The sequence below is a fragment of the Pistacia vera genome, unplaced genomic scaffold, assembly GCF_008641045.1.
Source record: "Pistacia vera cultivar Batoury unplaced genomic scaffold, PisVer_v2 Contig196, whole genome shotgun sequence".
NCBI lineage: Eukaryota > Viridiplantae > Streptophyta > Magnoliopsida > Sapindales > Anacardiaceae > Pistacia > Pistacia vera.
The window spans coordinates 1,935,503-1,950,277 of NW_022195997.1; the positions used below are offsets into that span (position 1 = coordinate 1,935,503).

Consider the following 14,775-nt stretch of genomic DNA (forward strand, 5'->3'; position numbering starts at 1 on the left):
TCATATATGTCTTTATCAAGCTACTGTAAACACCAATTCTTGTTGATGGATAGAGAGTAAAGTTGACAAGCCGGTGAGGCAGTTTATAAAATTTTTTATATCGGACTCGAGCCTTAGTTTGTAAAGTTTAATTCTCTTAAACCAAATAGAGGCTTTTGGAATGAAAGACGTTTGCATAATGTCTAAAATTCCGTGAAGACTTAGACCTAAATCGCACAATATTACATTGAACAATAATGTAAAAAAGAAAAGAAGAAAAAAAGAGAAAACTATTCAGCTTAGTCCAGGTCTCAGGATAGTGGGCATGCTTTTGTTTTACTTGTTGCCTGGGTCCATGGCTCTCCTTTGTCTCATTCTGAAATGTTGTAAGTTTCAGTGGTTACATTTAGTGGAAAGCAGACACTTTTCCCACTAATTATGTTAGTTGAATATTTTAGTCTTTTGGGTAAATCACAACCCACACTCTAAAATGGGTGATAATGAAGGTCTTGGTTTTGTTTTGCTGTGCTTTGAAGATTCTAAAAGGGGCAATATGACAGTTGTCTAAGTTATGCATTGCATAATGCTTTTAGAGATACTAAAATGGGCAATCATTATACCAGAAGAAAACAGACTAAATTAGCTGTCCATGGAAGGACTCTGATGGTAGTAAATTATTTTCTTTTTGCTCTTTCATTTTAAATTATATGATCCAAAGATTGAAAGCTGACATTAAAGTCTGTCAGGCCTAATAAGAAACATACTCTGGCAATATAGATTACACTCATTCTACTACACTTATTCGACACTCTGCGCTTAATACATGGCATATATTACTACAAACCATAGACTGCAGGAGCTTGTGGCTGCAAATTTCAAGTCCACTGTTGCTGCATCATCATCATCATCCACCATGGTTTATTCTTCATAAAATATCTCAAGAACGGTGGACAACAACAACCCTTGAACAAACTCAGACCTTTTCGCCTTCTTTCCCGATCCTTAAGGGAACAGGGTCGACTGGAATTTCTGTTACGGAAAACCAAAATATGAATAAGGAAGTGGGGAGAAAAAAAACATCGAACAAAATGATGATCCAAACATGGATATACGAAATGTCCTTAGGTGGAGTGAGTTATGAGCTACAAGATAAAAAAGTTCGTCAGTCTGGATTGTTTAGAGTAAGATATCAACAATTGGAGATAAAAGACCTAAGCATTGCTTCCCTCATAGCAACCTCCAACAGGATTATGAGATTGATTAATATTGTAAGAAATATGGCCAAAAAGGCATTCTCGTTCTTCACAGGTTTCAACTTCAGGTATTCAACGAAGCAATGTAGAGCACCGTAGAGTGAAAGGCTTATGAAGGCAAATGCTTTTTGCAGTATATACAAATTTGTCAATTTTTTGAGAATAAATTAAACTAGCTGGATACAGCAAAAAATTAAGGTATTTCTGGCGCCGATACAATGTCCTGAAGCTAGAAAGTAACTTTGTCCTCATAAACGTCCATAACAAGCCCCTTCAACTGATCTAACGCTTCTTTCAAAATTTCCAAATACTATTTTCTTCCTTTGCAATATTAAGAAACTAATGGAAAAGGTTGTTATGAGACTTCCACTCGTAAAACTACATAATTCCTTAAGCCTATATTCTAGCGAATTTTGCTAGAAAAGGAACTGGTCTTCTGAGGAAATAAAGATTAAGATCATGGTTCAAATTCCTTTATATAAAGAAGCAAGCAAATATTTAGAGGCAGCCAAGCCAGATACCATTACCACATAGGCAAATTTTCTAATGCATGGAAACATTACAGGGGGGAATGCATAAAAGTAGCTTACCGTTCTGAAACCTTCTCAATAGAGCTTTTCTTGGCTGAGCTGTTGCAGAAGATAAGTGAGACTGGACACTAACAGAATCATCAGACACAGGCAAGATGAATGAAGATAATAAAGGATCGCTGCTGCATTGGATGAGGAAACTATACAAGAAGAACCCCAAAAATGGAGTGTAGATTTCCCTCCCGCAGCTCTTCCTCAACAAAGAAAGTGTCGAATGAGATCCACCTTTACGTGTTTTCCTCTTGCGCTGCATGTAATCATGAATTAAGGAATTCACAGCTTATGCAAATCCACATCATACTCATGTTTTGAGAAGAAAGCCTTAAAAACTTTAAGTTAGTAACATTATACTAAAAGCCAAAAAGAAAAAAGTCTGCCTGGCAGATGACTTAAAGCTACTTGTACAGAATATCTTGAAGATGTAAAACGCTAGAGATCAAATAAGATGAAACAAATTCATATTATGGAAAGTCAATCAACTCTTACATATTAAAGGCATGAAAGTAAGCTTGAGAAATGCATGACAGATGCCAACAGTAAAATTGTGAGGACCTGCACAATGACAGACTATGAGGCATGACTTTCAGACCAAAGCTTGATGAGGGAAAAAATAACTTATATGCTCCAAAGGTTTCCCTCTTTTTTTTTTTTTTTCAAAAGATGAATAGCCAACTTGGTTTTGACAAACCATTAGCATGACATCATCCCAAAAAAATAATTTTGCAAAGTTATTTCTGAAGTTTTATGCATGTTGAATGCTTCAGCATATATCAGCAATTGAGCACAAAAATGATTAATGAGGCAATAATTCATAAATTCTTAAAACATACAAATGCATCAGGGAAAAAGGATATCTTAAATAATTTCCATGTTGTAGAGTTATGTGTGCAACATATCAACCCCCACCCTCATTGAACAAACTGGACAAACCTGAAATAAGAGCGCCCAATGTTAGTAATAAAGATTTAATAAGTACTTTTCCCAAATGGTGAATATGAATCCTATCCAAACATAATAAATAGATTCTGGAAAAGAAAAACCCAAACCTCCATTAGTCCAACACACAATAACCTTTTGGCTTCAGTCTTGTTATTTTTCTTGCTAATGAGATTTTTTTTCAGTCTCGCATAACGAAAATTCCCCTATAACCCGACCAATCGATCCTCCTACGGGTGAAGAACACCATCAATGCAAGTAAGTGCCTACAAGGGAAGTTAATTCCCATCTTCTAAATATAGAAGCCCTCCTCCCCAGCTAAGCACAATCGTTATTTGATATGAATTCATGTCCATTTGATGCTTTGGGTGTTACCTTTCCAGTGATGTCAATTCCCATGTGTTAAACCAAGTCATATAATCAAGGTTTCAAGTCTAACTAACATCAATCCATGACTATCAGGAGATGAAGAAAGCTGAAAATAAAGCTTACAGATTTTACTGATTATATCCCTCAACAGAAAAAGAAAGACCTTTGAAGCTGAATACAAAGCCTACAAATTATACTGACAGTATCCAACATGAGTTCAGATTTAGGCCACTCAAGTAGTCCAATACAAGGGATCCTGAAGACAGTTCCTGTTACCACTCTTATACAGCAGTTGGTTAAAATTTAAATATTTGTTGATTGAGACTAACGGGCAATAATGACTTTAAAAAATATATACAAACTAAATGTTTCTTAATATACACATCAAAGGAAATTAAGAAACAAAAAAAGTACACAACCATCATCAGTTTGAACTACATGCAAGACCTGAACAAGAATCTTATAAGAAATATCCAAATTTCTAATTTATAGTAACATACCCATTCTTTGCCTCACAGGATGCTCGTCATCAAGTGGCAACACAAGCCAACAATATCAAAAGTACTCTGAGCAAATGGGCATGGAAATTCCCCCTTAATCATCATCCCATCAATTTCTTAAATCCCATGAACATATCGCATTCACATGAGGTAGTTTCAATCAATGGAAAAATTGAAGTTCCCAAATATGAACTTATAGAACCTAAGGCATTTATTTGAGCCAGAAAGAAGAGGAAAAGAAACCAAAACAAATAAATGGATCAGCACTTTATATATATACGGGGGAGAAAAAAGAAAGAAAACTTGCTCCATGTTAAGCAAAGCATTTATATTGAGCTTGGCTGATTAAGGTTGTGTGAGATATTGTGGTCTAACCATTGTAGATCAAATATGAAATTGAAACAACCTCCTATTTGCTCCTCTTTACCCTCATTAAAAGACGAATTAAAAATTTCCAAAGGCTATGCGAAATAGGGTCTAGCATTTTAAATAATAACTTTTACATGATTGCAACAATGAGTCCCAAGCTCCCAATATTTATCTTCTCTCCTTTCCTTCATTTCTACAGCAACCAGAAACTACACTAATCTTGGTAAAAGCTTCCAATAGTTTCTTTCTCTTTCTATAGTTTATAAGCAACCAAGCAAATACTGTCAGCTTAGGTTCCACGCCCGCATCATTCACTCTTTCAATTACACTTTTCACTTTACACAAGCATCTATCATCCAAAACACATCTAATCACTTGAGGCAACCTGTAGCCCCTACAGTGAACGAACCCTCGCCTTGGCTAGCGCTGGGGGATGTCAAATAGACACCCCCACACCACAACAAATGTAATGATTCTCAATCATTTCTCAATTCTGGGTTCCTCTAAAAATAACTTCAACTCAACCAAACCACATAATTGAATACAATATCCCATAATTACAAAGAAACAGATAAAGAAAAAAACAAAGTTTAAAATTAAACTGTAAAAAAAAATCCCTACTTTTTAACATTACCCCTATTTCTATCATTTCTCAGCAACCAAACAAAGCACAAGATAAATGAAAAAAAAAAAAAAAAAAAAAAAAAAACCAGAAGAGTAATGAAAAGCTGACCAGATCGCGATTGAAGAGCAGACTGGTATCGTTTAGAAGCAGAGAGAGACGAGCCCTCCATGAATCAGCATCCATGTTATGAATAAAAATAACAACAATTAACATAAAGCTCTCTCCTTTAACAACCCCTTTGAAAGTTAGACAAATAAAAATGAAATCTTGGGGAGTTACAGCAAAGTTTGATCTTCAAAGGCAATCAGATGATGTGATGGAGAGATGAAGAGGGGAGAAACAGAGAGATTTTGAATCAATGATAGATGGGTGGATTGGTAGGTTTAGGATCGGAAAGAGAAGTGTTATCTTCTCTCTCTTCTTCTTTTATATTGTTCATTTATTTTATTTTTATTTTTATTTTTAATTATGAATTATAAATATTGTGATATTAAAATATCTTAATTTTATAATGATTTTAGTATCTACCTTCATTGTCTTTTGTGGAATGAAATTCAATTTAAAAATTACAGATAATGATTTTTTTTTTTATTATTAACTAAGATATTCAAATTAGTTTATATATACCTTGATTAATCATTAAGAAAAATTGTCTCAGAGCAATCCATTTTTATAAATTATATTATTTTCTATACAAAATATAAAACTCTTTAGGTGTCAAACAATTGTATTTCTTTTTATTGTAATAACTTTATTTAACTTTTTTTTCAATAATTTAATCATGAAATTTATGTCTAAATTCTAAAAAAATTATGGACTTAAGTAAAATAGAACAACTTTAGCACGTTTCTATAATAATACTTTATATATAAATAATTTTTATATAATCATACAAAAATATAGTAATTCCATATTGTAGTGAGTTATAATTTTTCTAAGTCGTGTTTTAAAACCTTGTCTTCATATAGTAATAATTATTTATATATTGCAAAAAATATATGATATATTATATTAAGACATTGATTTTTGCTATAGAGTTATTACCATATTTCCGAGCATGAAGATAAATAACTATTCACCAACATAGATACCTTTTTACATATATGATTTTCGAGCATGTTTAAAGCTTATTAATATTTATATTTTGACCTTTTTCTTTGTAAGTAATGACAAATCCTTTAATCATTATGGTTAATTATATTTAGCAAAGGAGATAATTAATGAATTTATCCAAAAAAATGTCTATACCTTAGATCAATAATTTAGGTTATAATCTTTTCGTAATAATAAAATTAGGTTATAAAGGTTGGGTTTGTAAAACAAGGTCGATGATCTCTAAATTATAAAAATATATAAAAATAAAAATAGTTAAATATCAACCCGACCCGATTACCGAAGGCCCCATCCACTTAACAAGAGAACAATAAGTTAAGACTTAAGACCGCTTAACCGACCGAACTCAAATTGACTCAACAGGCAGTGTTTTGTTTTTTCTTATATATATATATAAATTAAATTAAAAATAAAAATTACACTTCCTTCTTCAACTGGACAGCACGTGACTTTTCCATTTCGGTCACGTGACCCCTCGAAGCAGAAAGACTTCCGATATTCTTCTTTTTCTTCTGCATCATCATTTTCATCTTCAGATCCACTACAATACAAAACCACGACGATTAATTTGAATTCTAAATCGAATTCGAATTGTTCTTTGATTTTATTTTTACTTTTAGTTTTCAATTTTTTTTTTTTTTTATAAGAAAATCAATTTCCGAAAAACACAGCGTTCTCTCTGTTTCACTGCTTTTCTTTCTTCCTCCTCACAGGTAACATAACCACCTTCTCCTCTGCTTTCTATCTCTACAGTTATATTATTATTTTTATTTAATTAAAAATTATTATTAGTTTTAGGTATTTGGAAGTGTTTTGTGTTTCTGGAAACTTTGTTTTTGTAACAGAATATTTAATAATTTGACTTTCAATTAATGAATCTTTTGTGGTTTGGTTTGTGATATTATTATCTGGGTTTTTTTTTTTTATAGTTTTATTTTTGTGATCTTGGTTTGATTGTGTTGCCTAATTAGAGAGGAAGCAAGCCAGAAACAAAGGGAATTTAATTTCGAGAATCTGGGGATTTTTATGATGTTTGTGATCTGATTTGATGTATTGAAAGTGGGTTATGTTATGGGATGTTATTGAGTTGTTGATATTTATTGGTTGAGTTTTGGGCTTTGATTTCTGGGTTGCTCTCGGTCTTTGATTTTGTTTATTTATTTGTTTATTTGTTGGTTTGGTGGGTGGAAGCGCAGATGGGAAGGGAGGGAATGTTATTCTAGGGGAGATGTGAAGAGAAGGTTAGGTCAAAAGATAAGGGTTCTGATGATTCTGATGAGGATTATGTGGTTTCAGATGAAGGGAATGATGTATCTGAGGATGAATTGAAGATTATTGTTCTTCCATAGATGGAGGTGCGTCGGAAGAGAGTTTCGGTGGGTTTGTGTTTTGTGGAAGAGGAGGAGAGGAGGAGGAAGTTAGAAGAAGAGAAGGAGGTGAGGAAGGTTATTGGATCGAAAGCGAAAGATAATTTAGGAAACGGGCTAAAACATCACAAAGAGGAAAAGGTTTTGTATGGGATGAAAATGAGGATTATGAAGGAGAGGAGAGGAAGAGGAGGATGAGGAGTTTACCCTTGATAGATGATTGTTTGGATGATAAGAGGAATTGGTGGTCACGAAGAAGAAGAACAACAGTAGGAAGAAAAGAATTGGGTAGAAAAGGTTTGAGAAAAAAGGGTTCTGTTAGAGGTGAAAAAGGAGAAAACGTACTGCCTCAGCAAAACCTTTAGGAAAGAAAGGAAGAATCGTGGTTGAGGAGGAAAGAAATGTGATGATGATGAAGATTGTGATTTTCTTGTGATGCTCTAGTTGTGAGAGAAAAGAGCAAGACAAAATCAAGTCGGCAAAGGAGAAGGTACGTTGTACCTTCAGATTCAGATTTTGTTCTTCTGGGTCATTGATTGTGATTATACAATCTCAGAGGAAGAGAGAGAACAAGTGAGAGAAGCCAATGTTGTGTGGGTATCTGAAACTAGTTTTAAGGGGTTCAGTTTCCTCAAAGAAAATTGAGGAGAAGATAATTTACAGCTGCAAAAAACCTCCTGCAAGAAAGGGTAAGGAGAAATAGAAGTAGTGAAGTGAATGGCAAAGCAAGTATGTGGTATAGTTTTTCTGAGAAGATAAAAGAATTCGGGGGCTCTGAACTGTTGCAGTCACTATTTCTGTTTCGCTTGCATCATGGAGTGGTCAAAAGTGGAATCACGTTGCCCTTTGTGCAAGCAGAGGTTCAAGACAATTACTAAGCCAAAAGAGCAACAGCTGGTGTTGATTTGAGAGTGTGGTGATTCAAGTACCCAAACGTGATCAAGTTGTTATTAGTTGCCCTCACTGTTCTTGTGCTCTTGTTTACTTTCTTACTTTATTTTGTTTACTTCCCGTTTTGAAATGGATTACTGCTTTACACAGTCTATCAACCTCTGAGGAAGACCTCGATTATCTGACCCCTATGAGAATGTTATTGTGTTCTGAATGCCACCAAGGTGGGGATGATGGCCTTATGTTACTGTGTATATCTGTGATTCATCAGCACACACCTATTGTGTTGGCCTTGGGCGGGTGTCCGGATGCAATTGGTACTGTGACGGCTGTAGCCTGTTGCTCGTATCTTCTAGTTCTCCACTCAAGATCCTTTACCTGATCAAAGGCCCCAAACAACTTTTTTATAGACCTCACCCATCTTAAGTTTTGGGGAAAGTTAGACCCTCCTTCATTGTCTTCACCTCGTATAAGCCTAACTCAGGGTTCTGTAAATCTTTCATCACCTAGATTTAATTTTGGAGATGTTCAGGCAGCTTCTCCAGGATCTGGAGCAGGGGCACCAACCCTCTCTGGGAGACGCTGGATACACCGTCAGATACAAAATCTCCTTTCTATTAATAGAATGAATTATATGGCTGGAGTGCTGATGGTATGTCAACCCCAAATTTGAGTAGTGACATTTTGAACTCTCAAATAGATCAGGGCAGGGAAACAGTATTTCAACCAGCAAGTGCTCAAGGAATACGGAGACACTGCATCAGACAATCGTTGAGGAAGATTACATAGATATCCCCCTTCTTCAGTAGAAAATAGTGAAATTTTTGCTCCAAGATTAAGCGATTTGAGAAGGCAAGCGGTTCAGGTCCAACTATGACTAACATGAATGGGCCTGCCAATTTAACATTGTGGCCGAACTTGCTGGGATCAATTTAATACCATCCTATGAGCAATCCGACAGTGCGCAGTATATCAAATCTTGGGTCTGATGGTGGTTTGTCTCCTTTTGCAGCTAGAGATGAGGGTATTTTTATGTAGCTAAGGAACAGTTGCATCAATTGTCAAAAGCCTTTGAAAAACTGTCCAGAGATATTGAACTTGGTATAATTCTCATTTCTTTTCGACTTCATCAGCCATGTTTTGTACACCATTTCAGTTCCAGAAAACAAAAAATCCTTTATGCATGCTTATATTTTAACATGGTATGGATTTAGATTAGTTCAATTGAATGAATTTTGATCTACCATGCTTTGATAATGTCAAATGACCCTTTTTTTTTAGCAGACCACAGTTATTCAGGACATCGCAAGAAGTTCTACACACACCATTTTAGCCGCTTGTGGTCTTGAACACAGGAGGAGTGAGGTTCACCTTGTGCATCCACCATCAATTTGTTCTCATTAGAAAGATTGCACTGGACAGACTAGTTTGATGAAAGGTTTTGCTCTTCTTGCTTTGATACTTTTGTAAAAGATGTATGAAGAGAATCATGACACAAGGATGCCGCAATGGTTAAGTTTAGGTCTTTAGGATTGATGCAGAGAGCTTCTCTCTGCTTATGTCTTTTTGATAGGAATAGACAAAATTTATTGTAACTTGTTTATAGCGTAATTAACGAGTACATTGAGCACCAATAAAGTGCTCCATTCTTGTTTGGTCATTGTATTAGTCATTGTTTGACTGGACAAGTCAAACTATTTTTACTACTCACCAATTTTTCTGTTGCTGTATATATCTTTCCAATGAATAGGATCAGATATTGAACTACCACTTTTGATGATCATAGGTATATGATTATTTATTGGACAAATATTTATTTATAACACATTCCTCAACTTATGAAGTGACACTGAATTCATTTATTTGGATAAACCATCACAGAATCCCCTTCTTCCTTGATAAATACATTATCTTAATTGGTTGACCAATATTCATCAAGGGCAAAATCAACTTTGTGAGATGTTGTGTGGTTTTTTTTTTTTCTTGAGTTAGTGGTATATATCATATATGTCTTTATCAAGCTACTGTAACCCATTCTTGTTTGATAGAATGAGTAAAGTTGACAAGCCTGGAGGCAGTTTATAATTTTTTTTTATATCGAACTCGAGCTTTAGTTTGTAAAGTTAATTCTCTTAAACCAATAGAGGCTTTTGGAATGAAAGACGTTTGCATAATGTCTAAAATTCCGTAAGACTTTAAACCTAAATCGCCAATATTTACTTATTGAACAATAATGTAAAAAAGAAAAGAAGAAAAAAGAGAAAACATTCAGCTGTAGTCCCAGGATAGTGGGCATGCTTTTGTTTTACTTGTTGCCTGGGTCCATGGCTCTCCTTTGTCTCATTCTGAATGTTGTAAGTTTCAGTGGTTACATAGTGGAAAGAAGCACATTTTCCCACTAATTATGTTAGTTGAATATTTTATAGTTTTTTTGGGTAAATCACAACCAACACTCTAAAATGGGTGATATGAAGGTCCTTGGTTTTGTTTTCTGTGCTTTAAGATTCAAAAGGGCAATATGACAGTGTTTTAGTTATGCTTCAAATGCTTTTAGAGATACTAAATGGGCAACTCATTATACCAGAAGAAAACAACTAAATTCTGTCCATGAAGGACTCTGATGGTAGTAAATTATTTTCTTTTTGCTCTTTCATTTTAAATTATATGATCCAAGATTGAAAGCTGACATTAAAGTCTGTTCAGCCCTAATAAGAACATACTCTGGCAATATAGATTACACTCATTCTACTACACTTATTCGAACACTGCGCTTAATACATAGGCATATATTACTACAAACCATAGACTGCAGGTTTGTGGCTGCAATTTCAAGTCCACTGTTGCATCATCTCATCATCCACCATGGTTTATTCTTCATAAAATATCATCAAGAACGGTGGACAACAACAACCCTTGAACAAACTCAGACCTTTTCGCCTTCTCTTCCCGATCCTTAAGGGACACGGAGTCGACTGGAAATTTTCTGTTACAGAGAACCAAAATATTAATAAGGAAGTGGAGAAAAAACATTGAAACAATGATGATCCAAACATGATAACGAAATGTCCTTAGGTTGGAGTGAGTATACCACAAGTAAAAAAGTTCGTCAGTCTGTTTTGTTTAGAGTAAGTATATCAACATTGGAGATAAATGACCTAAGCATTGCTTCCCTCATAGCAACTCTAACAGGATTATGAGATTGATTAATATTGTAAGAAATGGCCCAAAAAGGCATTCTCGTCTTCCCAGGTTTCAAACTTCAGGTATTCAACGAAGCAATGTAGAGCAGCACCGGTAGAGTAGAAAGGCTTATGAAGGCAAATGCTTTGCAGTATACATTTGTCAATTTTTTTGGAATAAATTAAACTTAGCTGGATCCAGCAAAAAATTAAGGTATCTTCTGGCCCGATACAATGTCCTGAAGCGAAAAGTAACCTTTGTCCTCATACGTCCATCACAAGCCCCTTCAACTGATCTAACGCTTCTTTCAAAATTTCCAAATACTATTTCTTCCTTGCAATATTAAGAAACTAATGGAAAAAGGTTGTTATGAGACTTCCACTCGTAAAACTACATAATTCCTTAAGCCTATATTCTAGCGAATTTTGCTAGAAAAGGAAACTGTCTTCTGAAGAAAAAAGATTAAGAATCATGGTTCAAATATCCTTTTATATAAGAAGCACACAATATTTAGAGGCAGCCAAGCCAGATACCATTACCACATAGGCAAATTTTCTAATGCATGTAAAACATTACAGGGGGGAATGCATAAAAGAAGCTTACCGTTCTGAAACCTTCTCAATGAGCTTTTCTTGCTGAGCTTGTTGCAGAGAAGTGAGACTGGACACTAACAGAATCATCAGACACAGGCAAGATGAATGAAGATAATAAAGGATCCGCTGCGCATTGGGAGGAAACTATACAGAGAACCCCCAAAAGGGTGTGGATTTCCCTCCCGCAGCTCTTTCCCCAACAAAGAAGTGTCGAATGAGATCCACCTTTACGTGTTTCCTCTTGCGCTGCATGTAATCATGAATTAAGAATTCACAGCATTATCCAAATCCCATCATACTCATGTTTTGAGAAGAAAGCCTTAAAAACTTTAAGTTAGTAACATTTATACTAAAAGCCAAAAGAAAAAAGTCTGCCTGCAGAATGACTTAAACTACTTGTACAGAATATCTTGAAGATGTAAACAGCTAGAGATCAAATAAGATGAAACAAATTCATATATGAAAGTCAATCAACTCAACTATATAAGGCATGAAAGTAAGCTTGAGATATGCATGACAGATGCCAACAGTAAAATTGTGGGACCTGCACAATGACAGACTATGAGGCATGACTTTCAGACCAAGCTTGATGAGGGAAAAACATAACTTATTGTTCAAAAGGTTTCCCTCTTTTTTTTTTTTCAAAAGATGAATAGACAACTTGGTTTTGACAAACCATTAGATGACATCATCCCAAAAAAATAATTTTGCAAAGTTATTTCTGAAGTTTTATGCATGTTGAATGCTTCAGCATATTATCTACAATTGAGCACAAAAATGATTAATGAGCAATAATTCAAATTCTTAAAACATACAAATGCATCAGGGAAAAAGGATTCTTAAATATATTTCCATTTGTAAGTTATGTGTGCAACCATATCAACCCCCCCTCATTGCAACTGGACAAACCTGCAAATAAAGAGCGCCCAATGTTAGTAAATAAAGATTTAATAAGCTTTTTCCCAAATGGTGATATGAATCCTAATCCACAACATAATAAAGATTCTGGAAAAGAAAAACCCAACCTCCATTAGTCCAAACACACAATAACCTTTTGGCTTCGTCTTGTTTTTTTTCTTGCTAAGATAATTTTTTTCAGTCTACTGCATAACGAAATCCCCATAACCCGACCAATCATTCTCCTACGTGAAGAACACCATCAATGCAAGTAATGCCTACAGGGAAGTTAATTCCCATCTTCTAAATATAGAAGCCCTCCTCCCCACTAAGCACATCTGTTTTTGATATGAATTCATGTCCATTTGATGCTTGTGTGTTACCTTTCCAGTGAGTCAATTCCCATGTTTAACCTAAGTCAATCAAGGTTTCAATTCTAACTACATCAATCCATGACTATCAGGAGATGAGAAAGCTGAAAATAAAGCTTACAGATTTTACTGATTATATCCCTCAATCAGAAAAGGAAAGACCTTTGAAGCTGAATACAAAGCCTACAATTATCTGACAGTATCCAATCATGAGTTCAGATTTAGCCACCTCAAGTGAGTCCAACTACAAGGGATCCTGAAGACAGTTCCTGTTACCACTCATCTATACAGCAGTTGGTTAAAATTTAATATTGTTTGATTGAGACTACGGGCATAATGACTTTAAAAAATATATATAAAACTAATGTTTCTTTAAATACATCATCAATGGAAATCTAAGAAACAAAAAAAGTACACCATCATCAGTTGAACTACAGGCAAGACCTGAACAAGAATCTTATAAAAAATCCAAATTTCTAATTTGCAAGTAACATACCCCATTCTTTGCCTCCACAGGATGCTCGTCATCAATGTGCACACACAAGCCAACATACAAATACTCTGAGCAAAATGGGCATGGAAATTCCTCCCTTATATCATCATCCCATCAATTTCTTCAAATCCCATGAACATATCTGCATTCACATAGGTCTTTCAATCAATGGAAAAATTTGAAGTTCCCAAATATGACTTTATAGAACCTAAGGCATTTATTTGAGCCAAGAAGAAGAGGAAAAGAAACCAAAACAAAATAACTGATCATCACTTTATATATACAGGGGAGAAAAAAGAAAGAAACTTGCTCCATGTTAAGCAAAGCATTTATATTGAGCTTGGCTGATTAAGGTTGTGTGAGATATTGTGGTCTAACCATTGTATCAAATATGAATTGAAACACCTCCTATTTGCTCCTCTCTAACCCTCAATTAAAAATTTTCCAAAGGCTATGCGAAATAGGTCTACATTTCTTAAATGAACTTTTACATGATTGCACAACAATGAGTCCCAAGCCAATATTACTTCTCTCTTCTTCATTTCCACAGCAACCAGAAACTACACTAATGTTGGCTAAAAGCTTCCCATTAGTTTCTTTCCTCTTTCTATGTTTATGACAACCAAGCAATACTGTCGCTTTAGGTTCACGCCCGCATCATTCACTCTTTCATTACACTTTTCCACTTTACACAAGCATCTATCATCCAAAAACATCTAATCATTGAGGCAACCTGTAGCCCCTACAGTGAACGACCCCTCGCCTTGGCTAGCGTGGGGATGTCAAATAGACACCCCCACACCACAACAAAATTGTAATGAATTAACTCAATCATTTCCAATTCTGGGTTCCTCTAAAAAAAACTCAACTCAACCAAACCACATAATTGAATACAATTATCCCCATATTAAAAAGAAACAGATAAAAAAAAACAAAGTTTAAAATTAAAACTGTAAAAAAAAATCCCTACTTTTAACATTATACCCCTATTTCTCATTTCTCGCAACCAACAAAGCAAAAGATAAATAAAAAAAAAAAAAAAACCAGAAGAGTAAATGAAAAGCTGACCAGATCGCGATTGAAGAGCAGACTGGTATCGTTTCGAAGCAGAAAGAGACGAGCACTCCATGAATCAGCATCCATGTTTATGATAAAAAAAATAACAATTAACAATAAAGCTCTCTCCTTAACAACCCCTTTGAATAGTTAGACAAATAAAAATGAAATCTTGGGAGTTATCGCAAATGGA

General features: G+C 34.8%; 3 pseudogenes; 1 reads left to right on the forward strand and 2 right to left on the reverse strand.

Annotated features, from left to right (window-relative positions):
• Positions 1 to 603: 603 nt before the first annotated feature.
• On the reverse strand, positions 604 to 4,804 carry LOC116128035 (annotated as a pseudogene).
• Positions 4,805 to 7,083: 2,279 nt separating this feature from the next.
• On the forward strand, positions 7,084 to 8,698 carry LOC116127916 (annotated as a pseudogene).
• A 2,150-nt stretch (positions 8,699 to 10,848) lies between these two features.
• Positions 10,849 to 14,669, reverse strand: LOC116128036 (annotated as a pseudogene).
• Between the last annotated feature and the right edge of the window lie 106 nt (positions 14,670 to 14,775).